Here is a 27500-nt window from a genome sequence, read left to right as displayed (position 1 = left end):
CTGGGGTCTGGTGGTGGAAGCTCCTGAGGTCTGGTGGTGGAAGCTCCTGGGGTCTGGTGGTGGAAGCTCCTGGGGTCTGGTGGTGGAAGCTCCTGGGGTCTGGTGCTGATGCTGCTGGGGTCTGGTGGTGGAGCTAATGGGGTCTGGTGTTGGAAGCTCCTGGGGTCTGGTGGTGGAGCTAGTAGGGTCTGGTGGTGGATGGGGTCTGGTGGTGATGCTGCTGGGGTCTGGTGGTGGAGCTAGTGGGGTCTTGTGGTGGATGGGGTCTGGTGGTAATGCTGCTGGGGTCTGGTGGTGGAGCTAGTAGGGTCTGGTGGTGGATGGGGTCTGGTGGTAATGCTGCTGGGGTCTGGTGGTGGAGCTAGTGGGGTCTGGTGGTGATGCTGCTGGGGTCTGGTGGAAGCTCCTGGGGTCTGGTGGTGGAAGCTCCTGAGGTCTGGTGGTGGAAGCTCCTGGGGTCTGGTGGTGGAAGCTCCTGGGGTCTGGTGGTGATGCTGCTGGGGTATGGTGGTGGAGCTAGTGGGGTCTTGTGTTGGAAGCTCCTGGGGTCTGGTGGTGGAGCTAGTGGGGTCTGGTGTTAATGCTGCTGGGGTTTGGTGGTGGAGCTAGTGACTTACATGTTTTGAAAAAGGCGGGCATGACGAAAAGATCCTGTAAAAAATCTCTGTAATATGTTTCTTTTTTTCCTGTAAAGTTGGACATTTGAAAGATTAGGTAAATGGGGAATGACTGGCTTTTAATCAGTTGTGGAACTGCAACGAAATTCATTTCTGCATAAGACCCAATGCGAGAAAGAGATGGTCGACCTTCCTGTGCCGAGCACCAAGAAGAGGATTAGAGGGGTTTTCCAAGTCCAAATAATATTATTGCAGTAATACATGTTTCCGCCCAGTTTCGAACAGGGGACCTTTCGCGTGTTAGGCGAACGTGATAACCACTACACTACGGAAACTTGCATGCTTTGAAAATGGCGGGCGTAACGAAAAAAAAATCCTATCTTCAAATCATTCATGTTAGAAATAAATGTGTGATTTCATATAAGTTGTCCTGGTGCGGTAAAATTAAAAATCATCCATCGGTATTACCATGCTGGGTAGAAAATACAAAATGTACCACAAGGGAAGTCAACTGATTACTTTTGAAAGACAGTACTGGATATGATTAATAACTGCAAATTAGGCTGTCGTCTTGCACATTCAAACATTACTCGTTGTTGGCAGGATTCGAACCTGCGCGGGGAATCCCCAATGGATTTCTAGTCCATCGCCTTAACCACTCGGCCACAACAACCTGTCAGCTGTGTGTATGTGTGTGTGTGTGTGTGTGTGTGTGTGTGTGTGTGTGTGTGTGTGTGTGAATCTTCAGAAATAGACAATTTAGAGTCTTTATTTTAAAATGGTTGGTTTTACTTTATTTTAAAATGGTTCGTTTTACTTTATTAGGTTGAGACATATTTTCATCCTCATTTTGATTAAATGCATTTTCATCAACAGTCAGTGCAGTATGTTCATAGATCATACATCCACTTTCTTGTTTCCAAAAAGCTCTGGATAGATTTCAGTTAATCTCTCACATCTCATGTATGAGAGGATCTCTTAAGTAGCAGAGGATGGTTTCGATCCATCGACCTCTGGGTTATGGGCCCAGCACGCTTCCGCTGCGCCACTCTGCTGTATAACCAGGATGCGACTCCGCCACACAGTGATGGGGAGGGGGGTAGGGGACTTAAAAGCGGGTCCCCGGGTTCGGACGGTGAGCCGGGTCTTTGGGTGGCTCCAGGTGAGCCGGGTTTTTGAGGTTGTTGAGTTGTTGTTAGGGTTTGGTGGTGGAAGCTCCTGAGGTGTGGTGGTGGAAGCTCCTGGGGTCTGGTGATGGAAGCTCCTGGGGTGTGGTGGTGGAAGCTCCTGGGTTCTGGTGGTGATGCTGCTGGGGTCTGGTGCTGATGCTGCTGGGGTCTGGTGGTGGAAGCTCCTGGGGTCTGGTGGTGGAAGCTCCTGAGGTCTGGTGGTGGAAGATCCTGGGGTCTGGTGGTGGAAGCTCCTGGGGTCTGGTGGTGGAAGCTCCTGGGGTCTGGTGGTGGAAGCTCCTGGGGTCTGGTGGTGGAAGCTCCTGGGGTCTGGTGCTGATGCTGCTGGGGTCCGGTGGTGGAGCTAGTGGGGTCTGGTGTTGGAAGCTCCTGGGGTCTGGTGGTGGAGCTAGTAGGGTCTGGTGGTGGATGGGGTCTGGTGGTGATGCTGCTGGGGTCTGGTGGTGGAGCTAGTGGGGTCTTGTGGTGGATGGGGTCTGGTGGTAATGCTGCTGGGGTCTGGTGGTGGAGCTAGTAGGGTCTGGTGGTGGATGGGGTCTGGTGGTAATGCTGCTGGGGTCTGGTGGTGGAGCTAGTGGGGTCTGGTGGTGATGCTGCTGGGGTCTGGTGGAAGCTCCTGGGGTCTGGTGGTGGAAGCTCCTGAGGTCTGGTGGTGGAAGCTCCTGGGGTCTGGTGGTGGAAGCTCCTGGGGTCTGGTGGTGATGCTGCTGGGGTATGGTGGTGGAGCTAGTGGGGTCTGGTGTTGGAAGCTCCTGGGGTCTGGTGGTGGAGCTAGTGGGGTCTGGTGTTAATGCTGCTGGGGTTTGGTGGTGGAGCTAGTGACTTACATGTTTTGAAATAGGCGGGCATGACGAAAAGATCCTGTAAAAAATCTCTGTAATATGTTTCTTTTTTTCCTGTAAAGTTGGACATTTGAAAGATTAGGTAAATGAGGAATGACTGGCTTTTAATCAGTTGTGGAACTGCAACGAAATTCATTTCTGCATAAGACCCAATGCGAGAAAGAGATGGTCGACCTTCCTGTGCCGAGCACCAAGAAGAGGATTAGAGGGGTTTTCCAAGTCCAAATAATGTTATTGCAGTAATACATGTTTCCGCCCAGTTTCGAACAGGGGACCTTTCGCGTGTTAGGCGAACGTGATAACCACTACACTACGGAAACTTGCATGCTTTGAAAATGGCGGGCGTAACGAAAAAAAAATCCTATCTTCAAATCATTCATGTTAGAAATAAATGTGTGATTTCATATAAGTTGTCCTGGTGCGGTAAAATTAAAAATCATCCATCGGTATTACCATGCTGGGTAGAAAATACAAAATGTACCACAAGGGAAGCCAACTGATTACTTTTGAAAGACAGTACTGGATATGATTAATAACTGCAAATTAGGCAGTCGTCTTGCACATTCAAACATTACTCGTTGTTGGCAGGATTCGAACCTGCGCGGGGTATCCCCAATGGATTTCTAGTCCATCGCCTTAACCACTCGGCCACAACAACCTGTCAGCTGTGTGTATGTGTGTGTGTGTGTGTGTGTGTGTGTGTGTGTGTGTGTGTGTGTGTGTGAATCTTCAGAAATAGACAATTTAGAGTCTTTATTTTAAAATGGTTGGTTTTACTTTATTTTAAAATGGTTGGTTTTACTTTATTAGGTTGAGACATATTTTCATCCTCATTTTGATTAAATGCATTTTTATCAACAGTCAGTGCAGTATGTTCATAGATCATACATCCACTTTCTTGTGTCCAAAAAGCTCTGGATAGATTTCAGTTAATCTCTCACATCTCATGTATGAGAGGATCTCTTAAGTAGCAGAGGATGGTTTCCATCCATCGACCTCTGGGTTATGGGCCCAGCACGCTTCCGCTGCGCCACTCTGCTGTATAACCAGGATGTGACTCCGCCACACAGTGGGGGGGAGGGGGGTAGGGGACTTAAAAGCGGGTCCCCTGGTTCGGACGGTGAGCCGGGTCTCTGGGTGGCTCCAGGTGAGCCGGGTTGTTGAGGTTGTTGAGTTGTTTTGGGGGTCTGGTGGTGGAAGCTCCTGAGGTGGGGTGGTGATGCTGCTGGGGTCTGGTGGTGCAGCTAGTGGGGTCTGGTGGTGGAAGCTCCTGGGGTCTGGTGATGGAAGCTCCTGGGGTCAGGTGATGGAAGCTCCTTGGGTCTGGTGATGGAAATTCCTGGGGTCTGGTGGTGGAAGCTCCTGGGGTCTGGTGGTGATGCTGCTGGGGTCTGGTGGTGATGCTGCTGGGGTCTGGTGGTGGAGCTAGTGGTGTCTGGTGGTGGAAGCTCCTGAGGTGTGGTGGTGATGCTGCTGTCGTCTGGTGGTGGAGCTAGTGGTGTCTGGTGGTGGAAGCTCCTGGGGTCAAAGTCCAGAGTGCTAACCATTACACCATGGAACCCTGTTCAGCTTTTATTGTGTTTTTATTGTGGTCCTGAAACCAGAACATGAGTAAAAAACAATATGCGCTTGAGCATCTGACAGAGTGCTGTCCATGGTGCTAGGAGCGTCTGGGTGTTTATGGTACCAGGGCCCTGGTCCTCCAGGCCCAAGGGCTGGCTCTTTCACTCCAGTGGCCGGTCGGTGGGGGGCTTAAAAGCGGGTCCCCGGGTTCGGACGGTGAGCCGGGTCTTTGGGTGGCTCCAGGTGAGCCGGGTTTTTGAGGTTGTTGAGTTGTTGTTAGGGTTTGGTGGTGGAAGCTCCTGAGGTGTGGTGGTGATGCTGCTGGGGTCTGGTGGTGCAGCTAGAGGGGTCTGGTGGTGGAAGCTCCTGGGGTCTGGTGATGGAAGCTCCTGGGGTGTGGTGGTGGAAGCTCCTGGGTTCTGGTGGTGATGCTGCTGGGGTCTGGTGGTGCAGCTAGTGGGGTCTGGTGGTGGAAGCTCCTGGGGTCTGGTGATGGAAGCTCATGGGGTCAGGTGATGGAAGCTCCTTGGGTCTGGTGATGGAAATTCCTGGGGTCTGGTGGTGGAAGCTCCTGGGGTCTGGTGGTGATGCTGCTGGGGTCTGGTGGTGATGCTGCTGGGGTCTGGTGGTGGAGCTAGTGGTGTCTGGTGGTGGAAGCTCCTGAGGTGTGGTGGTGATGCTGCTGTCGTCTGGTGGTGGAGCTAGTGGTGTCTGGTGGTGGAAGCTCCTGGGGTCAAAGTCCAGAGTGCTAACCATTACACCATGGAACCCTGTTCAGCTTTTATTGTGTTTTTATTGTGGTCCTGAAACCAGAACATGAGTAAAAAACAATATGCGCTTGAGCATCTGACAGAGTGCTGTCCATGGTGCTAGGAGCGTCTGGGTGTTTATGGTACCAGGGCCCTGGTCCTCCAGGCCCAAGGGCTGGCTCTTTCACTCCAGTGGCCGGTTGGTGGGGGGCTTAAAAGCGGGTCCCCGGGTTCGGACGGTGAGCCGGGTCTTTGGGTGGCTCCAGGTGAGCCGGGTTTTTGAGGTTGTTGAGTTGTTGTTAGGGTTTGGTGGTGGAAGCTCCTGAGGTGTGGTGGTGGAAGCTCCTGGGGTCTGGTGATGGAAGCTCCTGGGGTGTGGTGGTGGAAGCTCCTGGGTTCTGGTGGTGATGCTGCTGGGGTCTGGTGCTGATGCTGCTGGGGTCTGGTGGTGGAAGCTCCTGGGGTCTGGTGGTGGAAGCTCCTGAGGTCTGGTGGTGGAAGATCCTGGGGTCTGGTGGTGGAAGCTCCTGGGGTCTGGTGGTGGAAGCTCCTGGGGTCTGGTGGTGGAAGCTCCTGGGGTCTGGTGCTGATGCTGCTGGGGTCCGGTGGTGGAGCTAGTGGGGTCTGGTTTTGGAAGCTCCTGGGGTCTGGTGGTGGAGCTAGTAGGGTCTGGTGGTGGATGGGGTCTGGTGGTGATGCTGCTGGGGTCTGGTGGTGGAGCTAGTGGGGTCTTGTGGTGGATGGGGTCTGGTGGTAATGCTGCTGGGGTCTGGTGGTGGAGCTAGTAGGGTCTGGTGGTGGATGGGGTCTGGTGGTAATGCTGCTGGGGTCTGGTGGTGGAGCTAGTGGGGTCTGGTGGTGATGCTGCTGGGGTCTGGTGGAAGCTCCTGGGGTCTGGTGGTGGAAGCTCCTGAGGTCTGGTGGTGGAAGCTCCTGGGGTCTGGTGGTGGAAGCTCCTGGGGTCTGGTGGTGGAAGCTCCTGGGGTCTGGTGGTGGAAGCTCCTGGGGTCTGGTGCTGATGCTGCTGGGGTCCGGTGGTGGAGCTAGTGGGGTCTGGTGCTGATGCTGCTGGGGTCCGGTGGTGGAGCTAGTGGGGTCTGGTGCTGATGCTGCTGGGGTCCGGTGGTGGAGCTAGTGGGGTCTGGTGTTGGAAGCTCCTGGGGTCTGGTGGTGGAGCTAGTAGGGTCTGGTGGTGGATGGGGTCTGGTGGTGATGCTGCTGGGGTCTGGTGGTGGAGCTAGTGGGGTCTTGTGGTGGATGGGGTCTGGTGGTAATGCTGCTGGGGTCTGGTGGTGGAGCTAGTAGGGTCTGGTGGTGGATGGGGTCTGGTGGTAATGCTGCTGGGGTCTGGTGGTGGAGCTAGTGGGGTCTGGTGGTGATGCTGCTGGGGTCTGGTGGAAGCTCCTGAGGTCTGGTGGTGGAAGCTCCTGGGGTCTGGTGGTGGAAGCTCCTGGGGTCTGGTGGTGATGCTGCTGGGGTATGGTGGTGGAGCTAGTGGGGTCTGGTGTTGGAAGCTCCTGGGGTCTGGTGGTGGAGCTAGTGGGGTCTGGTGTTAATGCTGCTGGGGTTTGGTGGTGGAGCTAGTGACTTACATGTTTTGAAAAAGGCGGGCATGACGAAAAGATCCTGTAAAAAATCTCTGTAATATGTTTCTTTTTTTCCTGTAAAGTTGGACATTTGAAAGATTAGGTAAATGAGGAATGACTGGCTTTTAATCAGTTGTGGAACTGCAACGAAATTCATTTCTGCATAAGACCCAATGCGAGAAAGAGATGGTCGACCTTCCTGTGCCGAGCACCAAGAAGAGGATTAGAGGGGTTTTCCAAGTCCAAATAATATTATTGTAGTAATACATGTTTCCTCCAGTTTCGAACAGGGGACCTTTCGCGTGTTAGGCGAACGTGATAACCACTACACTACGGAAACTTGCATGCTTTGAAAATGGCGGGCGTAACGAAAAAAAAATCCTATCTTCAAATCATTCATGTTAGAAATAAATGTGTGATTTCATATAAGTTGTCCTGGTGCGGTAAAATTAAAAATCATCCATCGGTATTACCATGCTGGGTAGAAAATACAAAATGTACCACAAGGGAAGCCAACTGATTACTTTTGAAAGACAGTACTGGATATGATTAATAACTGCAAATTAGGCAGTCGTCTTGCACATTCAAACATTACTCGTTGTTGGCAGGATTCCAACCTGCGCGGGGAATCCCTAATGGATTTCTAGTCCATCGCCTTAACCACTCGGCCACAACAACCTGTCAGCTGTGTGTATGTGTGTGTGTGTGTGTGTGTGTGTGTGTGTGTGTGTGTGTGTGTGTGTGTGTGTGTGTGTGTGTGTGTGTGTGTGTGTGTGTGTGTGTGTGTGTGTGTGTGTTTGTGTGAATCTTCAGAAATAGACAATTTAGAGTCTTTATTTTAAAATGGTTGGTTTTACTTTATTTTAAAATGGTTGGTTTTACTTTATTAGGTTGAGACATATTTTCATCCTCATTTTGATTAAATGCATTTTCATCAACAGTCAGTGCAGTATGTTCATAGATCATACATCCACTTTCTTGTTTCCAAAAAGCTCTGGATAGATTTCAGTTAATCTCTCACATCTCATGTATGAGAGGATCTCTTAAGTAGCAGAGGATGGTTTCGATCCATCGACCTCTGGGTTATGGGCCCAGCACGCTTCCGCTGCGCCACTCTGCTGTATAACCAGGATGTGACTCCGCCACACAGTGGGGGGGAGGGGGGGAGGGGACTTAAAAGCGGGTCCCCTGGTTCGGACGGTGAGCCGGGTCTCTGGGTGGCTCCAGGTGAGCCGGGTTGTTGAGGTTGTTGAGTTGTTTTTGGGGTCTGGTGGTGGAAGCTCCTGAGGTGGGGTGGTGATGCTGCTGGGGTCTGGTGGTGCAGCTAGTGGGGTCTGGTGGTGGAAGCTCCTGGGGTCTGGTGATGGAAGCTCCTGGGGTCAGGTGATGGAAGCTCCTTGGGTCTGGTGATGGAAATTCCTGGGGTCTGGTGGTGGAAGCTCCTGGGTTCTGGTGGTGATGCTGCTGGGGTCTGGTGGTGATGCTGCTGGGGTCTGGTGGTGGAGCTAGTGGTGTCTGGTGGTGGAAGCTCCTGAGGTGTGGTGGTGATGCTGCTGTCGTCTGGTGGTGGAGCTAGTGGTGTCTGGTGGTGGAAGCTCCTGGGGTCAAAGTCCAGAGTGCTAACCATTACACCATGGAACCCTGTTCAGCTTTTATTGTGTTTTTATTGTGGTCCTGAAACCAGAACATGAGTAAAAAACAATATGCGCTTGAGCATCTGACAGAGTGCTGTCCATGGTGCTAGGAGCGTCTGGGTGTTTATGGTACCAGGGCCCTGGTCCTCCAGGCCCAAGGGCTGGCTCTTTCACTCCAGTGGCCGGTCGGTGGGGGGCTTAAAAGCGGGTCCCCGGGTTCGGACGGTGAGCCGGGTCTTTGGGTGGCTCCAGGTGAGCCGGGTTTTTGAGGTTGTTGAGTTGTTGTTAGGGTTTGGTGGTGGAAGCTCCTGAGGTGTGGTGGTGGAAGCTCCTGGGGTCTGGTGATGGAAGCTCCTGGGGTGTGGTGGTGGAAGCTCCTGGGTTCTGGTGGTGATGCTGCTGGGGTCTGGTGCTGATGCTGTTGGGGTCTGGTGGTGGAAGCTCCTGGGGTCTGGTGGTGGAAGCTCCTGAGGTCTGGTGGTGGAAGATCCTGGGGTCTGGTGGTGGAAGCTCCTGGGGTCTGGTGGTGGAAGCTCCTGGGGTCTGGTGGTGGAAGCTCCTGGGGTCTGGTGCTGATGCTGCTGGGGTCCGGTGGTGGAGCTAGTGGGGTCTGGTGTTGGAAGCTCCTGGGGTCTGGTGGTGGAGATAGTAGGGTCTGGTGGTGGATGGGGTCTGGTGGTGATGCTGCTGGGGTCTGGTGGTGGAGCTAGTGGGGTCTTGTGGTGGATGGGGTCTGGTGGTAATGCTGCTGGGGTCTGGTGGTGGAGCTAGTAGGGTCTGGTGGTGGATGGGGTCTGGTGGTAATGCTGCTGGGGTCTGGTGGTGGAGCTAGTGGGGTCTGGTGGTGATGCTGCTGGGGTCTGGTGGAAGCTCCTGGGGTCTGGTGGTGGAAGCTCCTGAGGTCTGGTGGTGGAAGCTCCTGGGGTCTGGTGGTGGAAGCTCCTGGGGTCTGGTGGTGGAAGCTCCTGGGGTCTGGTGGTGGAAGCTCCTGGGGTCTGGTGCTGATGCTGCTGGGGTCCGGTGGTGGAGCTAGTGGGGTCTGGTGCTGATGCTGCTGGGGTCCGGTGGTGGAGCTAGTGGGGTCTGGTGTTGGAAGCTCCTGGGGTCTGGTGGTGGAGCTAGTAGGGTCTGGTGGTGGATGGGGTCTGGTGGTGATGCTGCTGGGGTCTGGTGGTGGAGCTAGTGGGGTCTTGTGGTGGATGGGGTCTGGTGGTAATGCTGCTGGGGTCTGGTGGTGGAGCTAGTAGGGTCTGGTGGTGGATGGGGTCTGGTGGTAATGCTGCTGGGGTCTGGTGGTGGAGCTAGTGGGGTCTGGTGGTGATGCTGCTGGGGTCTGGTGGAAGCTCCTGAGGTCTGGTGGTGGAAGCTCCTGGGGTCTGGTGGTGGAAGCTCCTGGGGTCTGGTGGTGATGCTGCTGGGGTATGGTTGTGGAGCTAGTGGGGTCTTGTGTTGGAAGCTCCTGGGGTCTGGTGGTGGAGCTAGTGGGGTCTGGTGTTAATGCTGCTGGGGTTTGGTGGTGGAGCTAGTGACTTACATGTTTTGAAAAAGGCGGGCATGACGAAAAGATCCTGTAAAAAATCTCTGTAATATGTTTCTTTTTTTCCTGTAAAGTTGGACATTTGAAAGATTAGGTAAATGAGGAATGACTGGCTTTTAATCAGTTGTGGAACTGCAACGAAATTCATTTCTGCATAAGACCCAATGCGAGAAAGAGATGGTCGACCTTCCTGTGCCGAGCACCAAGAAGAGGATTAGAGGGGTTTTCCAAGTCCAAATAATATTATTGCAGTAATACATGTTTCCGCCCAGTTTCGAACAGGGGACCTTTCGCGTGTTAGGCGAACGTGATAACCACTACACTACGGAAACTTGCATGCTTTGAAAATGGCGGGCGTAACGAAAAAAAAATCCTATCTTCAAATCATTCATGTTAGAAATAAATGTGTGATTTCATATAAGTTGTCCTGGTGCGGTAAAATTAAAAATCATCCATCGGTATTACCATGCTGGGTAGAAAATACAAAATGTACCACAAGGGAAGCCAACTGATTACTTTTGAAAGACAGTACTGGATATGATTAATAACTGCAAATTAGGCAGTCGTCTTGCACATTCAAACATTACTCGTTGTTGGCAGGATTCGAACCTGCTCGGGGAATCCCCAATGGATTTCTAGTCCATCGCCTTAACCACTCGGCCACAAAAACCTGTCAGCTGTGTGTATGTGTGTGTGTGTGTGTGTGTGTGTGTGTGTGTGTGTGTGTGTGTGTGTGTGTGTGTGTGTGTGTGTGTGTGTGTGTGTGTGTGTGTGTGTGTGTGTGTGTGTGTGTGTGTGTGTGTGTGTGTGAATCTTCAGAAATAGACAATTTAGAGTCTTTATTTTAAAATGGTTGGTTTTACTTTATTTTAAAATGGTTGGTTTTACTTTATTAGGTTGAGACATATTTTCATCCTCATTTTGATTAAATGCATTTTCATCAACAGTCAGTGCAGTATGTTCATAGATCATACATCCACTTTCTTGTTTCCAAAAAGCTCTGGATAGATTTCAGTTAATCTCTCACATCTCATGTATGAGAGGATCTCTTAAGTAGCAGAGGATGGTTTCGATCCATCGACCTCTGGGTTATGGGCCCAGCACGCTTCCGCTGCGCCACTCTGCTGTATAACCAGGATGTGACTCCGCCACACAGTGGGGGGGAGGGGGGTAGGGATTTAAAAGCGGGTCCCCTGGTTCGGACGGTGACGCCGGGTCTCTGGGTGGCTCCAGGTGAGCCGGGTTGTTGAGGTTGTTGAGGTTGTTGAGTTGTTGTTGGGGTCTGGTGGTGGAAGCTCCTGAGGTGTGGTGGTGATGCTGCTGGGGTCTGGTGGTGCAGCTAGTGGGGTCTGGTGGTGGAAGCTCCTGGGGTCTGGTGATGGAAGCTCCTGGGGTCAGGTGATGGAAGCTCCTTGGGTCTGGTGATGGAAATTCCTGGGGTCTGGTGGTGGAAGCTCCTGGGGTCTGGTGGTGATGCTGCTGGGGTCTGGTGGAGGAGCTAGTGGTGTCTGGTGGTGGAAGCTCCTGCGGTGTGGTGGTGATGCTGCTGTCGTCTGGTGGTGGAGCTAGTGGTGTCTGGTGGTGGAAGCTCCTGGGGTCAAAGTCCAGAGTGCTAACCATTACACCATGGAACCCTGTTCAGCTTTTATTGTGTTTTTATTGTGGTCCTGAAACCAGAACATGAGTAAAAAACAATATGCGCTTGAGCATCTGACAGAGTGCTGTCCATGGTGCTAGGAGCGTCTGGGTGTTTATGGTACCAGGGCCCTGGTCCTCCAGGCCCAAGGGCTGGCTCTTTCACTCCAGTGGCCGGTCGGTGGGGGGCTTAAAAGCGGGTCCCCGGGTTCGGACGGTGAGCCGGGTCTTTGGGTGGCTCCAGGTGAGCCGGGTTTTTGAGGTTGTTGAGTTGTTGTTAGGGTTTGGTGGTGGAAGCTCCTGAGGTGTGGTGGTGATGCTGCTGGGGTCTGGTGGTGCAGCTAGAGGGGTCTGGTGGTGGAAGCTCCTGGGGTCTGGTGATGGAAGCTCCTGGGGTGTGGTGGTGGAAACTCCTGGGTTCTGGTGGTGATGCTGCTGGGGTCTGGTGCTGATGCTGCTGGGGTCTGGTGGTGGAAGCTCCTGGGGTCTGGTGGTGGAAGCTCCTGAGGTCTGGTGGTGGAAGCTCCTGGGGTCTGGTGGTGGAAGCTCCTGGGGTCTGGTGGTGGAAGCTCCTGGGGTCTGGTGCTGATGCTGCTGGGGTCTGGTGGTGGAGCTAATGGGGTCTGGTGTTGGAAGCTCCTGGGGTCTGGTGGTGGAGCTAGTAGGGTCTGGTGGTGGATGGGGTCTGGTGGTGATGCTGCTGGGGTCTGGTGGTGGAGCTAGTGGGGTCTTGTGGTGGATGGGGTCTGGTGGTAATGCTGCTGGGGTCTGGTGGTGGAGCTAGTAGGGTCTGGTGGTGGATGGGGTCTGGTGGTAATGCTGCTGGGGTCTGGTGGTGGAGCTAGTGGGGTCTGGTGGTGATGCTGCTGGGGTCTGGTGGAAGCTCCTGGGGTCTGGTGGTGGAAGCTCCTGAGGTCTGGTGGTGGAAGCTCCTGGGGTCTGGTGGTGGAAGCTCCTGGGGTCTGGTGGTGATGCTGCTGGGGTATGGTGGTGGAGCTAGTGGGGTCTGGTGTTGGAAGCTCCTGGGGTCTGGTGGTGGAGCTAGTGGGGTCTGGTGTTAATGCTGCTGGGGTTTGGTGGTGGAGCTAGTGACTTACATGTTTTGAAAAAGGCGGGCATGACGAAAAGATCCTGTAAAAAATCTCTGTAATATGTTTCTTTTTTTCCTGTAAAGTTGGACATTTGAAAGATTAGGTAAATGGGGAATGACTGGCTTTTAATCAGTTGTGGAACTGCAACGAAATTCATTTCTGCATAAGACCCAATGCGAGAAAGAGATGGTCGACCTTCCTGTGCCGACCACCAAGAAGAGGATTAGAGGGGTTTTCCAAGTCCAAATAATATTATTGCAGTAATACATGTTTCCGCCCAGTTTCGAACAGGGGACCTTTCGCGTGTTAGGCGAACGTGATAACCACTACACTACGGAAACTTGCATGCTTTGAAAATGGCGGGCGTAACGAAAAAAAAATCCTATCTTCAAATCATTCATGTTAGAAATAAATGTGTGATTTCATATAAGTTGTCCTGGTGCGGTAAAATTAAAAATCATCCATCGGTATTACCATGCTGGGTAGAAAATACAAAATGTACCACAAGGGAAGTCAACTGATTACTTTTGAAAGACAGTACTGGATATGATTAATAACTGCAAATTAGGCTGTCGTCTTGCACATTCAAACATTACTCGTTGTTGGCAGGATTCGAACCTGCGCGGGGAATCCCCAATGGATTTCTAGTCCATCGCCTTAACCACTCGGCCACAACAACCTGTCAGCTGTGTGTATGTGTGTGTGTGTGTGTGTGTGTGTGTGTGTGTGTGTGTGAATCTTCAGAAATAGACAATTTAGAGTCTTTATTTTAAAATGGTTGGTTTTACTTTATTTTAAAATGGTTGGTTTTACTTTATTAGGTTGAGACATATTTTCATCCTCATTTTGATTAAATGCATTTTCATCAACAGTCAGTGCAGTATGTTCATAGATCATACATCCACTTTCTTGTTTCCAAAAAGCTCGGGATAGATTTCAGTTAATCTCTCACATCTCATGTATGAGAGGATCTCTTAAGTAGCAGAGGATGGTTTCGATCCATCGACCTCTGGGTTATGGGCCCAGCACGCTTCCGCTGCGCCACTCTGCTGTATAACCAGGATGTGACTCCGCCACACAGTGATGGGGAGGGGGGTAGGGGACTTAAAAGCGGGTCCCCGGGTTCGGACGGTGAGCCGGGTCTTTGGGTGGCTCCAGGTGAGCCGGGTTTTTGAGGTTGTTGAGTTGTTGTTAGGGTTTGGTGGTGGAAGCTCCTGAGGTGTGGTGGTGGAAGCTCCTGGGGTCTGGTGATGGAAGCTCCTGGGGTGTGGTGGTGGAAGCTCCTGGGTTCTGGTGGTGATGCTGCTGGGGTCTGGTGCTGATGCTGCTGGGGTCTGGTGGTGGAAGCTCCTGGGGTCTGGTGGTGGAAGCTCCTGAGGTCTGGTGGTGGAAGATCCTGGGGTCTGGTGGTGGAAGCTCCTGGGGTCTGGTGGTGGAAGCTCCTGGGGTCTGGTGGTGGAAGCTCCTGGGGTCTGGTGCTGATGCTGCTGGGGTCCGGTGGTGGAGCTAGTGGGGTCTGGTGTTGGAAGCTCCTGGGGTCTGGTGGTGGAGCTAGTAGGGTCTGGTGGTGGATGGGGTCTGGTGGTGATGCTGCTGGGGTCTGGTGGTGGAGCTAGTGGGGTCTTGTGGTGGATGGGGTCTGGTGGTAATGCTGCTGGGGTCTGGTGGTGGAGCTAGTAGGGTCTGGTGGTGGATGGGGTCTGGTGGTAATGCTGCTGGGGTCTGGTGGTGGAGCTAGTGGGGTCTGGTGGTGATGCTGCTGGGGTCTGGTGGAAGCTCCTGGGGTCTGGTGGTGGAAGCTCCTGAGGTCTGGTGGTGGAAGCTCCTGGGGTCTGGTGGTGGAAGCTCCTGGGGTCTGGTGGTGATGCTGCTGGGGTATGGTGGTGGAGCTAGTGGGGTCTGGTGTTGGAAGCTCCTGGGGTCTGGTGGTGGAGCTAGTGGGGTCTGGTGTTAATGCTGCTGGGGTTTGGTGGTGGAGCTAGTGACTTACATGTTTTGAAATAGGCGGGCATGACGAAAAGATCCTGTAAAAAATCTCTGTAATATGTTTCTTTTTTTCCTGTAAAGTTGGACATTTGAAAGATTAGGTAAATGAGGAATGACTGGCTTTTAATCAGTTGTGGAACTGCAACGAAATTCATTTCTGCATAAGACCCAATGCGAGAAAGAGATGGTCGACCTTCCTGTGCCGAGCACCAAGAAGAGGATTAGAGGGGTTTTCCAAGTCCAAATAATGTTATTGCAGTAATACATGTTTCCGCCCAGTTTCGAACAGGGGACCTTTCGCGTGTTAGGCGAACGTGATAACCACTACACTACGGAAACTTGCATGCTTTGAAAATGGCGGGCGTAACGAAAAAAAAATCCTATCTTCAAATCATTCATGTTAGAAATAAATGTGTGATTTCATATAAGTTGTCCTGGTGCGGTAAAATTAAAAATCATCCATCGGTATTACCATGCTGGGTAGAAAATACAAAATGTACCACAAGGCAAGCCAACTGATTACTTTTGAAAGACAGTACTGGATATGATTAATAACTGCAAATTAGGCAGTCGTCTTGCACATTCAAACATTACTCGTTGTTGGCAGGATTCGAACCTGCGCGGGGTATCCCCAATGGATTTCTAGTCCATCGCCTTAACCACTCGGCCACAACAACCTGTCAGCTGTGTGTATGTGTGTGTGTGTGTGTGTGTGTGTGTGTGTGTGTGTGTGTGTGTGTGTGTGTGTGTGTGTGTGTGTGTGTGTGTGTGTGTGTGTGTGTGTGTGTGTGTGTGTGTGAATCTTCAGAAATAGACAATTTAGAGTCTTTATTTTAAAATGGTTGGTTTTACTTTATTTTAAAATGGTTGGTTTTACTTTATTAGGTTGAGACATATTTTCATCCTCATTTTGATTAAATGCATTTTTATCAACAGTCAGTGCAGTATGTTCATAGATCATACATCCACTTTCTTGTTTCCAAAAAGCTCTGGATAGATTTCAGTTAATCTCTCACATCTCATGTATGAGAGGATCTCTTAAGTAGCAGAGGATGGTTTCCATCCATCGACCTCTGGGTTATGGGCCCAGCATGCTTCCGCTGCGCCACTCTGCTGTATAACCAGGATGTGACTCCGCCACACAGTGGGGGGGAGGGGGGTAGGGGACTTAAAAGCGGGTCCCCTGGTTCGGACGGTGAGCCGGGTCTCTGGGTGGCTCCAGGTGAGCCGGGTTGTTGAGGTTGTTGAGTTGTTTTTGGGGTCTGGTGGTGGAAGCTCCTGAGGTGGGGTGGTGATGCTGCTGGGGTCTGGTGGTGCAGCTAGTGGGGTCTGGTGGTGGAAGCTCCTGGGGTCTGGTGATGGAAGCTCCTGGGGTCAGGTGATGGAAGCTCCTTGGGTCTGGTGATGGAAATTCCTGGGGTCTGGTGGTGGAAGCTCCTGGGGTCTGGTGGTGATGCTGCTGGGGTCTGGTGGTGATGCTGCTGGGGTCTGGTGGTGGAGCTAGTGGTGTCTGGTGGTGGAAGCTCCTGAGGTGTGGTGGTGATGCTGCTGTCGTCTGGTGGTGGAGCTAGTGGTGTCTGGTGGTGGAAGCTCCTGGGGTCAAAGTCCAGAGTGCTAACCATTACACCATGGAACCCTGTTCAGCTTTTATTGTGTTTTTATTGTGGTCCTGAAACCAGAACATGAGTAAAAAACAATATGCGCTTGAGCATCTGACAGAGTGCTGTCCATGGTGCTAGGAGCGTCTGGGTGTTTATGGTACCAGGGCCCTGGTCCTCCAGGCCCAAGGGCTGGCTCTTTCACTCCAGTGGCCGGTCGGTGGGGGGCTTAAAAGCGGGTCCCCGGGTTCGGACGGTGAGCCGGGTCTTTGGGTGGCTCCAGGTGAGCCGGGTTTTTGAGGTTGTTGAGTTGTTGTTAGGGTTTGGTGGTGGAAGCTCCTGAGGTGTGGTGGTGATGCTGCTGGGGTCTGGTGGTGCAGCTAGAGGGGTCTGGTGGTGGAAGCTCCTGGGGTCTGGTGATGGAAGCTCCTGGGGTGTGGTGGTGGAAGCTCCTGGGTTCTGGTGGTGATGCTGCTGGGGTCTGGTGGTGCAGCTAGTGGGGTCTGGTGGTGGAAGCTCCTGGGGTCTGGTGATGGAAGCTCATGGGGTCAGGTGATGGAAGCTCCTTGGGTCTGGTGATGGAAATTCCTGGGGTCTGGTGGTGGAAGCTCCTGGGGTCTGGTGGTGATGCTGCTGGGGTCTGGTGGTGATGCTGCTGGGGTCTGGTGGTGGAGCTAGTGGTGTCTGGTGGTGGAAGCTCCTGAGGTGTGGTGGTGATGCTGCTGTCGTCTGGTGGTGGAGCTAGTGGTGTCTGGTGGTGGAAGCTCCTGGGGTCAAAGTCCAGAGTGCTAACCATTACACCATGGAACCCTGTTCAGCTTTTATTTTGTTTTTATTGTGGTCCTGAAACCAGAACATGAGTAAAAAACAATATGCGCTTGAGCATCTGACAGAGTGCTGTCCATGGTGCTAGGAGCGTCTGGGTGTTTATGGTACCAGGGCCCTGGTCCTCCAGGCCCAAGGGCTGGCTCTTTCACTCCAGTGGCCGGTTGGTGGGGGGCTTAAAAGCGGGTCCCCGGGTTCGGACGGTGAGCCGGGTCTTTGGGTGGCTCCAGGTGAGCCGGGTTTTTGAGGTTGTTGAGTTGTTGTTAGGGTTTGGTGGTGGAAGCTCCTGAGGTGTGGTGGTGGAAGCTCCTGGGGTCTGGTGATGGAAGCTCCTGGGGTGTGGTGGTGGAAGCTCCTGGGTTCTGGTGGTGATGCTGCTGGGGTCTGGTGCTGATGCTGCTGGGGTCTGGTGGTGGAAGCTCCTGGGGTCTGGTGGTGGAAGCTCCTGAGGTCTGGTGGTGGAAGATCCTGGGGTCTGGTGGTGGAAGCTCCTGGGGTCTGGTGGTGGAAGCTCCTGGGGTCTGGTGGTGGAAGCTCCTGGGGTCTGGTGCTGATGCTGCTGGGGTCCGGTGGTGGAGCTAGTGGGGTCTGGTGTTGGAAGCTCCTGGGGTCTGGTGGTGGAGCTAGTAGGGTCTGGTGGTGGATGGGGTCTGGTGGTGATGCTGCTGGGGTCTGGTGGTGGAGCTAGTGGGGTCTTGTGGTGGATGGGGTCTGGTGGTAATGCTGCTGGGGTCTGGTGGTGGAGCTAGTAGGGTCTGGTGGTGGATGGGGTCTGGTGGTAATGCTGCTGGGGTCTGGTGGTGGAGCTAGTGGGGTCTGGTGGTGATGCTGCTGGGGTCTGGTGGAAGCTCCTGGGGTCTGGTGGTGGAAGCTCCTGAGGTCTGGTGGTGGAAGCTCCTGGGGTCTGGTGGTGGAAGCTCCTGGGGTCTGGTGGTGGAAGCTCCTGGGGTCTGGTGGTGGAAGCTCCTGGGGTCTGGTGCTGATGCTGCTGGGGTCCGGTGGTGGAGCTAGTGGGGTCTGGTGCTGATGCTGCTGGGGTCCGGTGGTGGAGCTAGTGGGGTCTGGTGTTGGAAGCTCCTGGGGTCTGGTGGTGGAGCTAGTAGGGTCTGGTGGTGGATGGGGTCTGGTGGTGATGCTGCTGGGGTCTGGTGGTGGAGCTAGTGGGGTCTTGTGGTGGATGGGGTCTGGTGGTAATGCTGCTGGGGTCTGGTGGTGGAGCTAGTAGGGTCTGGTGGTGGATGGGGTCTGGTGGTAATGCTGCTGGGGTCTGGTGGTGGAGCTAGTGGGGTCTGGTGGTGATGCTGCTGGGGTCTGGTGGAAGCTCCTGAGGTCTGGTGGTGGAAGCTCCTGGGGTCTGGTGGTGGAAGCTCCTGGGGTCTGGTGGTGATGCTGCTGGGGTATGGTGGTGGAGCTAGTGGGGTCTGGTGTTGGAAGCTCCTGGGGTCTGGTGGTGGAGCTAGTGGGGTCTGGTGTTAATGCTGCTGGGGTTTGGTGGTGGAGCTAGTGACTTACATGTTTTGAAAAAGGCGGGCATGATGAAAAGATCCTGTAAAAAATCTCTGTAATATGTTTCTTTTTTTCCTGTAAAGTTGGACATTTGAAAGATTAGGTAAATGAGGAATGACTGGCTTTTAATCAGTTGTGGAACTGCAACGAAATTCATTTCTGCATAAGACCCAATGCGAGAAAGAGATGGTCGACCTTCCTGTGCCGAGCACCAAGAAGAGGATTAGAGGGGTTTTCCAAGTCCAAATAATATTTTTTTTTTTTTTTTTTTTTTTTTTTTTTTTTTTTCCTTTTTTTTTTTTTTTTTTTTTTTTTTTTCTTTTTTTTTTTTTTTTTTCTTTTTTTACCTTGTCTGCACACATATTATTGATTGATACCATGACGGTAGAAACCAAAAGTGTATATATGTGCATTATTACTATATGTAATATATACATATATATACGCACACATATGCGTACACATACATAAACATACACATACAAACCCAGTGTTTTTTTTTTTTTTTTTTTTTTTTTTTTTTTTTTTTTGGGGGGGGAGGGGGTGGGGGGGGGGGTGGTGACGACATCCACTGCCAATCCAGGAAGCAGGAACACACGGAGACACACGTCAAGCACTGGAAATCTGCAACAAAAAAACCACAAACAAAGCACGAAACCGGCACGGAGCCATCCAAAACACGAACAGCAATCGACCTAAATCTTGAGATCTGATCGCAGTCTGAGCTAAGCTATCGCTACCGCTACCTAAACCCAAAAACTAGAGAGCCAGCATGCAGGTGAACAAGCCAGTGTGTATGTCTATGCGTGTGTGTGTGTATGTATATGATCATGCATGTGTGTGTGTGTGTGTGTGTGTGTATGCGTGTGACTAAATTACTATATGTGTGTGTGTGTGTGTGTGTGTGTGTGTGTGTGTGTGTGTGTGTGTGTGTGTGTGTGTGTGTGTGTGTGTAATAAACCAAACAAAGCTCCACCTGAAGTGTATCTATAGTGGGGGAGGGGGGGGAGCAACCCCGCCACCCGTGAGACCAGAGGCCGACAAGGAAGAGCCCGGAACCCAGGCCACCGGCAACCCCACAGAGGGGAGAAGTAGGAGGGAGGCAACCCACCGCCTGCGAGGCCCCCCCCCCCACCCGGCGGCGGCCGAGGGGGCCCGCGGGCGGGGCCCCCACGGCGCGGAAAGAAGCAGCCAGGGATCCCGCGGCGGCGGACCGCGACCCAGGCAATCCCCGGCCACCCGGTCCGGGCCGGACACGCGGCCAGGAGGCCCTCACCCTTCAGGCCAGCGACCCCCACCCGGCAGGGGGCCAGCCCGCCCGGAGAGACAGAGCCGCCCCGGCCGCCGACGCGGGCAGGCGCACCCGTCCCCCACGAAAGTGGCCCTCCAAGACCAGAGGGGCGCCCCGCCGTAGAGGCAGCGGGGGGGACCGGAGACGGGCCCGGAGAGAGGGAACCCCCCAACAAGGCGACACACGCGCAGGCCCGACAACGGAGGGCCCCAGACCCAGGCATCCCATTCATTCATCCATTCACCTATCCGATACCTATACTAATAATAATATAATATACTATACATAATAATAATAATACTAATAATAATACTAATAATAATACTAATAATAATAACCATCTTTGTATAATATAATATTGATAAATTATTAAGTTTTTGATGTCCTGCCAATGGAGGCTCAAATCCTCCATGGCAGGACCCTTCCATACCGCATTCTCACCGACACAGACATACAATCACGCACCGTTTCCCCCTCCCCGGGGGGATCCAGCACCGCCAGAAGGCACCCCAGGCTGCACGGCGGGCCCCGCCAGGCCCGGGTAACCCGACCCACCCGTCCCAGGCCCAGGCCGGTGAGGGAACGCGGGTGATGTGGGACCCCCTCCCGCCCCTTGTGTTGAGTGCATGTGATTAATGCCATAAAAACAGGGAGGAGGGAGGGCCAAGTATGACACAGACCCCCCCCCCTCCCGAACTACGTGTCCTTGTCAAATGTATTTATTAAGTGTTGAATGTGCAGTGTCTATTTTGCTGTTAAAACCGTGAGGCGGGGAGTGCCGGGCCACGCGGGACAGTGCCCCCCACGACCCGGACCCCCCGCCTTTCGCCTATGTGCGTATGAATCGTGTAGGGGGGGCAAGAGGGGGAGCGGAGGCCGAAGCCAGGAGGCAGGACCAGCAAAGCCGGCCCTGATAAGACACCCGCGTCCCCCCACCGGCCGTCCAGCAGACGGGGGCCGGCCCCCCGAGCCGGGCAAGGGCCCCACCGTACCTCCAAGGGCGCCCCCGGCGCCGCCGGAGCCCCCAGACGGAGGAGGAAACGGTCCAACATCCTCCCATTCATACTGACAACATAAGACATAGATACCTGGGAATGGTGCCACCCCGCCGTCGCGCCCGCCCGTGCACCCCCCGGTCAGGGGAAGCCCGCCCCCCGGACCCGGCCCCACCCCCCCCCGAGGCCACCCCGGCGGACACCCCAAGGGTCCCGGAGTCCCCACATCCGCAGGGGCACTTGGCCCCCGCCCAGCGACGGAGGACCAAGGCAGCAATGCCCCCCCAGCGCAGACAGCCACCCCCCACCCAGGCAGGGCCGGGCCCTCCGGGTGGGACCCCCACGTCCACGGCCCCGCCCCCCCCGGGAGGCCCGGAGACGCCCCAGCCACAGCCCCCCGCCCGAGCCCTCCCCAGCCACCCCCCCCCACCGCCATGAGGTAACCCCCCCCACAGGCCCCCAAGGCCCCCACCGGCTAGGGACAGGGCCCCGCGGCCCCCCCCACCGCCCCCCAGGGGCCACCAGAGGCCCGCGCCCCAGACCCCCCAAGCCGACCCCCAACCCCAAGGGCTACGAGATCACCACCCCCCCGCCCCCACTAGGTAACGAAGCCAATAAACGGGGACCACAGAGAGTGCAATTCAGCCGAATGTTGTTCAGTGGAGGCAGACATTATCTCACTACTAATATGATCTGATAAAAGATTCCTAAAATGGTTGATACATAAACTGGATTTTTGTTTCCAATTTACTAAAATGGTTTTCTTTGCGATACATAAGGCAGTGAGAGCCCGGTGTGTCCAATTAGGATCTATTTGAGTGTCTCCCAGGTGACCTAATATACATACCGTGGGGCATACTGGGATTCTGTGGTTGATCCATGTGGATAAATCCTCACAAATCTCCTTCCAGAACCTCTGTACCGGTGTACAGAACCATAAAGCATGCATATAATTATCTGGGGTGTTCTCTGTGCACTGTGAACAGATATTAGAGGTGACAAAGCCCATCTGGAACATCCTTTGTCCAGTATAATGTATTCTATGAAGAACTTTGTACTGTATAAGTTGTAGGTTTGGGTTTTTAGTCATAGTAAACGTATTTAAGCATATTTGTGACCAAGAAAACTGGTCGGTATTAAGAGAGAGATCCGCCTCCCACTTAGAGATCGGGAGAGAGACTGAATCGTCCAGTTTAGACACTAACCTGTAGAGTTTTGATAACAACTTTAAAGTGCTTAGATTCAATAAATCTATTATCTTAGCGGGAAGTTGTAAATCTAATTGGCTAATTTTGTATGTTTTATTTATTATTGCCTTAAGTTGTTGATACTCTAAAAATTTATTCCTGCTAACTCCGTATTGAACAATAAGTGTATTGAAAGGTACAAACTGTCCTCCTACAATTACGTGCTGTAAGTACCGTATTCCTTGATCTCTCCATTGAACGAAGTTAACCATCTTTTTATCATTTTTCACGATGTCTGGGTTGTTCCATATGGGTGTACGGTCACATGGAAAAAGTGAAATTTTAGCTATTTTAAGAAATTCCCACCAAGCTGATAAAGTTGTGCTAATATTAATGCTTTTGAAACATTGATGACGTTTGATACTTTGACTAATAAATGGTAACTCTGAGATTTCTAGTTCATTACAAAACACTTGCTCTGAGTCCAGCCATTGACTATCTAAAGGATGATCTTTTGACCATTTTACAATATACTGTAACTTACTGGCTATGAAGTAATACTGAAAATTAGGTAATTCTAAACCTCCATATTCTTTGGATTTTTGCAATGTCTTTAAACTAATACGTGGAGTTTTATTTTTCCACAGAAATTTTGATACATATGAGTCCAACGATTTAAACCAGGAAAGAGGGGGTTTGCATGGTATCATTGAGAAAAAATAATTTACTTTTGGTAAAACCATCATTTTAATGGTGGCTATTCTACCCATGAGCGAAATGGGGAGAGAGCTCCATCTGGAAAGATCATCTTCTATTTTCTTTATAAGCTGAACATGATTTAATTTTATTAACTCTGACAGCCTAGGGGAGATGTTTATGCCTAAATATCTAATGTTCCCTGATTGTAATTGAGTATTGGTTATATTCCTAAAATTGCAGTTAACACACAGAACAGTGGATTTAGACCAATTAATAGAATAATCAGACAGAGATGAAAATCCCTCTATAAGTGCAATTGTCTGTGATAGTGAAGATCGTGAGTTCTGGAGGAAGAGGAGTACGTCATCCGCATAAAGACTAATTTTGTGCTCTAATATTTTACATTGTATACCTTTAATATTTTGATTTTGTCTAATAGCTGCTGCTAAAGGTTCAATAAATATTGCAAATAATGAAGGAGAGAGAGGGCAACCCTGTCTAGTGCCTCTTTGCAAGGTAAAACTTGTAGAGATTTGATCATTTGTCCTTACACGTGCCTTGGGAGAGCTGTATAATATTTTTATCCAGTCAATGAAAGATTCGCCAAATCCAAATTTATGCAAAGTTGCCAATAGAAACTTCCAATTTACCTTATCAAATGCTTTTTCCGCGTCTAAGGATATAATAGTAGTCTCCTGTTTATTGATACTCGAATAGTCTATAATATTTAATAATCTGCGAATATTAGTAGACGAATGTCTACCTTTAATGAAGCCTGTTTGATCCGGATGTATAATAGAAGGGGTGACTCTTTTCAGACGTTCAGTAATGGCCTTGCTAATTATTTTAAGGTCTACATTTATCAATGAAATTGGGCGGTAGCTCGATGGGAGCAAGGGATCCTTGTCCGGTTTTAATAAAAGACTAATATTAGCAGAGTTCATATTTAAGGGTAAGCTTTTATTTTCCCTAGCATTTAGAATCATTTTATAAAATGTTGGTGCTAATATACTCCAGAATTCCTTGTAAAATTCAGCTGGGAAACCATCTGGGCCCGGAGCTTTATTATTGGGCATATGTTGAAGAGCTTCATGGAGTTCTCCTATTGAGAGCGGTGAGTCTAAATTCATAACCTGTTCCTGATGTAACTTCGGCAGATTAATGTCTCCAAGAAACTCATTAATGGATTGATCAGATGGTTCAATTTGTGACGAGTATAATTTATAGTAAAAGTCTCTAAAGACTGAATTTATTAAACAGGGGTCATGTGTAACTCCCCCTGACTGGTCCTTAATTGATGTTATGGTTGTTTTTTCTTTGTTTATTTTTAATTGATTGGCTAAGTATTTTCCCGATCTGTTAGCATGTGCAAAGTTTTCCAGGCGAAGCCTTTGTACTAGAAACTGCGTTTTTGCGTCAATTATTTTATTTAATTCTATTTTAGTTTTCCTTATTCTGTTAAGGATACGTTCGTCTGCAGAGGTCTGGAAGGCCTCCTCTAGCGTCTTTATTTCACACTCTAATTCTTTTGTTTTTAAGTTGTCTTTTTTTTTCTTATTTGAAGAAAAGGAAATTATTTTGCCTCGCATTACTGCTTTTCCTGCTTCCCATAGAACGCTCGCTGATATTTCCGGCTGGTCGTTATTTTGTAAAAATATATCCCATTCTTTCTTAAAAAAATTAATAAAGTCGGGGTCTTTGAGCAATGATGTATTAAATCTCCAAACTTTGGAGGATGATACGCTCCCCCTCTTCCCCAGAGTGAAAGAAACAGGTGCGTGATCGCTAATAATGATTGGGTGAATTTGTGATTCTGAGATATCTCTCATCAGAGAGCTACTGACTAAAAAATAATCTAACCTAGAATATGAGTGATGAACGGCTGAGAAAAAAGTGTAGTTCCTAAGGGTTGGGTGTAGAGAGCGCCATGTATCGCAAAGACCCAGATCATTCATATATTGCTTAACAATACTTGCTGACTGCCAACTCCTGTGTCCGCCTGCATTACTGAGCCTGTCCACTCCAGGGTCCAGAACCATGTTGAAGTCTCCTCCGATGATGACTGTGTTGTCTAGGTGAGCAGAAAGTGAGGTGAAAAAAGAGTGAAAAAACGAGGAGTCATCAACATTTGGACCATATACATTAGAAATACATAAATTCAAGCTTTGAATTTGCAAGACTAAAATTAAATATCTACCCTCTGAGTCAATGTGAGTGTCCTTTACGGTGAAATTTACTCTTTTATTAATGAGAATTGCTACCCCTCTTTGTCTGGAGTTGTAACAGGCGCAGAAAACATGCGGAAATTGTGCCGTGGCCAATGCATCTACCGAAGCTTTAACTAAATGAGTTTCTTGCAGTAGGACAATGTCCGCCTGCAGAGTTTGTATGTGGTTAAGAAGTTTTAATCTCTTTGCCGTGTTCCCGGCTCCGTTTACGTTCCAGGTGACAAACTTTAATTTATCCATAATCCAATCATTGAAAGTAACATTATATGTAAGTGGTAATGTTGCATGAAAAGCTGTTGTATGTGTGTGTGCCATGTTATTCTAGATGTGTGAAATGTGTGTTTGTACCAATTTACCAAACCGAGAAAGAAAGTGCAGCAGAGTGGGACATAGAGGGAAAAAAGAAAAAAAAAGGGGAAAGGGAGTGAGGTGGGGGGGAGGGAGATAATTCTAAACATGATAGAAAAAGAAATAGAGAAAGTAAAAAAAAGAGAGAGAAAGGCAATCACCAGTGTGAGCCTATAACTTACCGAGACTAGCAGAGCAAGAATTATTAATACATTAATATATGCCGAGAATATTTTATGAAACTATATCTAATCTAATCACCAAGTGTTTATGTAACTATATCTAACCTAATCACCAGTTAGTAAGAAAGAAAGAGAGGAAAAGAAAGTAAATTTTGTACTCATCCTTTTTTAGAAGAGCCAGGGCGTGATGTTGGAGTCGCGGTACAGTTGTCCGTTCACGTACAGCTTGTCCACGGTGATGACAGCACGAGATCCCTCCGTCATGAACCTCCTCCGGACCGGGAAGAGGACTCGGCGACGGTCCAGGATCTCCCGGGGGAACTGGTCGTTCACGGAGAACGGCAATCCGCGTAGCTGTGGCCCCCTTCTTCTCACAAGCTCTTTGTCTTTATAGTGTTCGAATTTAGCAACAATGGGCCTGGGTCTCTGGGCTTCGGGTCTTCTTCCTCCTAGGCGATGGACGCGGTGAAACGTGATGGAGTTCGCCAGGTCTTCTGGAAGCTTCAGGTGGTTCCGGATGAAATCCTGGACGGATTGTTCAGGATCTTCATCAGGTTTTTCCGGGATCCCCGAGAACACCAAGTTGTCCCTCATGGAACGAGCTTGAAGGTCTAAAACGGCCTCTTTTAAAGATTTATTTTCATTTTGGAGTCGGCTAAAACCCTCTGACATGGATTTCATCGACTTCTTCAGATGGGTGTTTTCAGCCATCAATTTTTCCACCTGCTGGTTACCGTATTCCACAGCTTCTCTTAATGACTGGAATTCCTTGTGCAGGACTTCCACCAGGGATAAACGGGAGTCATGGGAGGCCAAGCGGGTGTCAATGGACCTCAGAATGTCCTCGGTGGAATTTCCTGGAGGAGAAATTGCTCCAGGGGAATCCTCAGGACGGCAACGCTTCGGCGTGGAGGAAGCGCCGGAGGACGCGCCCCCAGACTTCTTCACCATGACAAATCTCTCAAAATACTCGTCTATAGATGCGTCTAAAGATTCGCTTTGCTCCAGGTTGGGTTCGGAATTATATAATCTAACTATAACCTACCCTTTCGTTATTTTAAACTGAGAATATAATCGTTTTTAAAGCATTTATTGAAAACGAAAGTATTACCTCGCCATGTTGGATTCTGCTACCTCGTTCTCGCGATACTACCACATCTCGTGGTGCGTTCGCTGCTGCTGGGAATCCTCGTTCGCTGCTGCTGGGAATCCTCCCTCGTTCCCCAAGTCCAAATAATATTATTGCAGTAATACATGTTTCCGCCCAGTTTCGAACAGGGGACCTTTCGCGTGTTAGGCGAACGTGATAACCACTACACTACGGAAACTTGCATGCTTTGAAAATGGCGGGCGTAACGAAAAAAAAATCCTATCTTCAAATCATTCATGTTAGAAATAAATGTGTGATTTCATATAAGTTGTCCTGGTGCGGTAAAATTAAAAATCATCCATCGGTATTACCATGCTGGGTAGAAAATACAAAATGTACCACAAGGGAAGCCAACTGATTACTTTTGAAAGACAGTACTGGATATGATTAATAACTGCAAATTAGGCAGTCGTCTTGCACATTCAAACATTACTCGTTGTTGGCAGGATTCCAACCTGCGCGGGGAATCCCCAATGGATTTCTAGTCCATCGCCTTAACCACTCGGCCACAACAACCTGTCAGCTGTGTGTATGTGTGTGTGTGTGTGTGTGTGTGTGTGTGTGTGTGTGTGTGTGTGTGTGTGTGTGTGTGTGTGTGTGTGTGTGTGTGTGTGTGTGTGTGTGTGTGTGTGTGTGTGAATCTTAAGAAATAGACAATTTAGAGTCTTTATTTTAAAATGGTTGGTTTTACTTCATTTTAAAATGGTTGGTTTTACTTTATTAGGTTGAGACATATTTTCATCCTCATTTTGATTAAATGCATTTTCATCAACAGTCAGTGCAGTATGTTCATAGATCATACATCCACTTTCTTGTTTCCAAAAAGCTCTGGATAGATTTCAGTTAATCTCTCACATCTCATGTATGAGAGGATCTCTTAAGTAGCAGAGGATGGTTTCGATCCATCGACCTCTGGGTTATGGGCCCAGCACGCTTCCGCTGCGCCACTCTGCTGTATAACCAGGATGTGACTCCGCCACACAGTGGGGGGGAGGGGGGAGGGGACTTAAAAGCGGGTCCCCTGGTTCGGACGGTGAGCCGGGTCTCTGGGTGGCTCCAGG

At 50.6% G+C, this 27500-nt stretch overlaps 10 non-coding genes across 10 annotated transcripts; all 10 read right to left on the bottom strand.

Moving 5' to 3' along the window:
- Positions 1–879: 879 nt before the first annotated feature.
- On the bottom strand, positions 880–952 carry trnav-aac (transfer RNA valine (anticodon AAC)). Its single transcript has one exon. It is a non-coding gene; the product is annotated as a tRNA-Val (tRNA).
- A 256-nt stretch (positions 953–1208) lies between these two features.
- trnas-aga (transfer RNA serine (anticodon AGA)) lies at positions 1209–1290 on the bottom strand. The gene has a single exon. It is a non-coding gene; the product is annotated as a tRNA-Ser (tRNA).
- A 1606-nt stretch (positions 1291–2896) lies between these two features.
- On the bottom strand, positions 2897–2969 carry trnav-aac (transfer RNA valine (anticodon AAC)). The gene has a single exon. It is a non-coding gene; the product is annotated as a tRNA-Val (tRNA).
- Positions 2970–3225: 256 nt separating this feature from the next.
- trnas-aga (transfer RNA serine (anticodon AGA)) lies at positions 3226–3307 on the bottom strand. Its single transcript has one exon. It is a non-coding gene; the product is annotated as a tRNA-Ser (tRNA).
- A 6670-nt stretch (positions 3308–9977) lies between these two features.
- On the bottom strand, positions 9978–10050 carry trnav-aac (transfer RNA valine (anticodon AAC)). The gene has a single exon. It is a non-coding gene; the product is annotated as a tRNA-Val (tRNA).
- A 2662-nt stretch (positions 10051–12712) lies between these two features.
- trnav-aac (transfer RNA valine (anticodon AAC)) lies at positions 12713–12785 on the bottom strand. The gene has a single exon. It is a non-coding gene; the product is annotated as a tRNA-Val (tRNA).
- Positions 12786–13041: 256 nt separating this feature from the next.
- Positions 13042–13123, bottom strand: trnas-aga (transfer RNA serine (anticodon AGA)). The gene has a single exon. It is a non-coding gene; the product is annotated as a tRNA-Ser (tRNA).
- A 1573-nt stretch (positions 13124–14696) lies between these two features.
- trnav-aac (transfer RNA valine (anticodon AAC)) lies at positions 14697–14769 on the bottom strand. The gene has a single exon. It is a non-coding gene; the product is annotated as a tRNA-Val (tRNA).
- A 256-nt stretch (positions 14770–15025) lies between these two features.
- trnas-aga (transfer RNA serine (anticodon AGA)) lies at positions 15026–15107 on the bottom strand. The gene has a single exon. It is a non-coding gene; the product is annotated as a tRNA-Ser (tRNA).
- Positions 15108–26544: 11437 nt separating this feature from the next.
- trnav-aac (transfer RNA valine (anticodon AAC)) lies at positions 26545–26617 on the bottom strand. Its single transcript has one exon. It is a non-coding gene; the product is annotated as a tRNA-Val (tRNA).
- Positions 26618–27500: the final 883 nt, after the last annotated feature.

The sequence above is a fragment of the Cololabis saira genome, unplaced genomic scaffold (assembly GCF_033807715.1).
Source record: "Cololabis saira isolate AMF1-May2022 unplaced genomic scaffold, fColSai1.1 scf032, whole genome shotgun sequence".
Classification (NCBI taxonomy): Eukaryota; Metazoa; Chordata; class Actinopteri; order Beloniformes; family Belonidae; genus Cololabis; species Cololabis saira.
The sequence above is the reverse complement of the archived record's forward strand: the minus strand, read 5'-3'. Positions and strand labels throughout refer to the sequence as shown.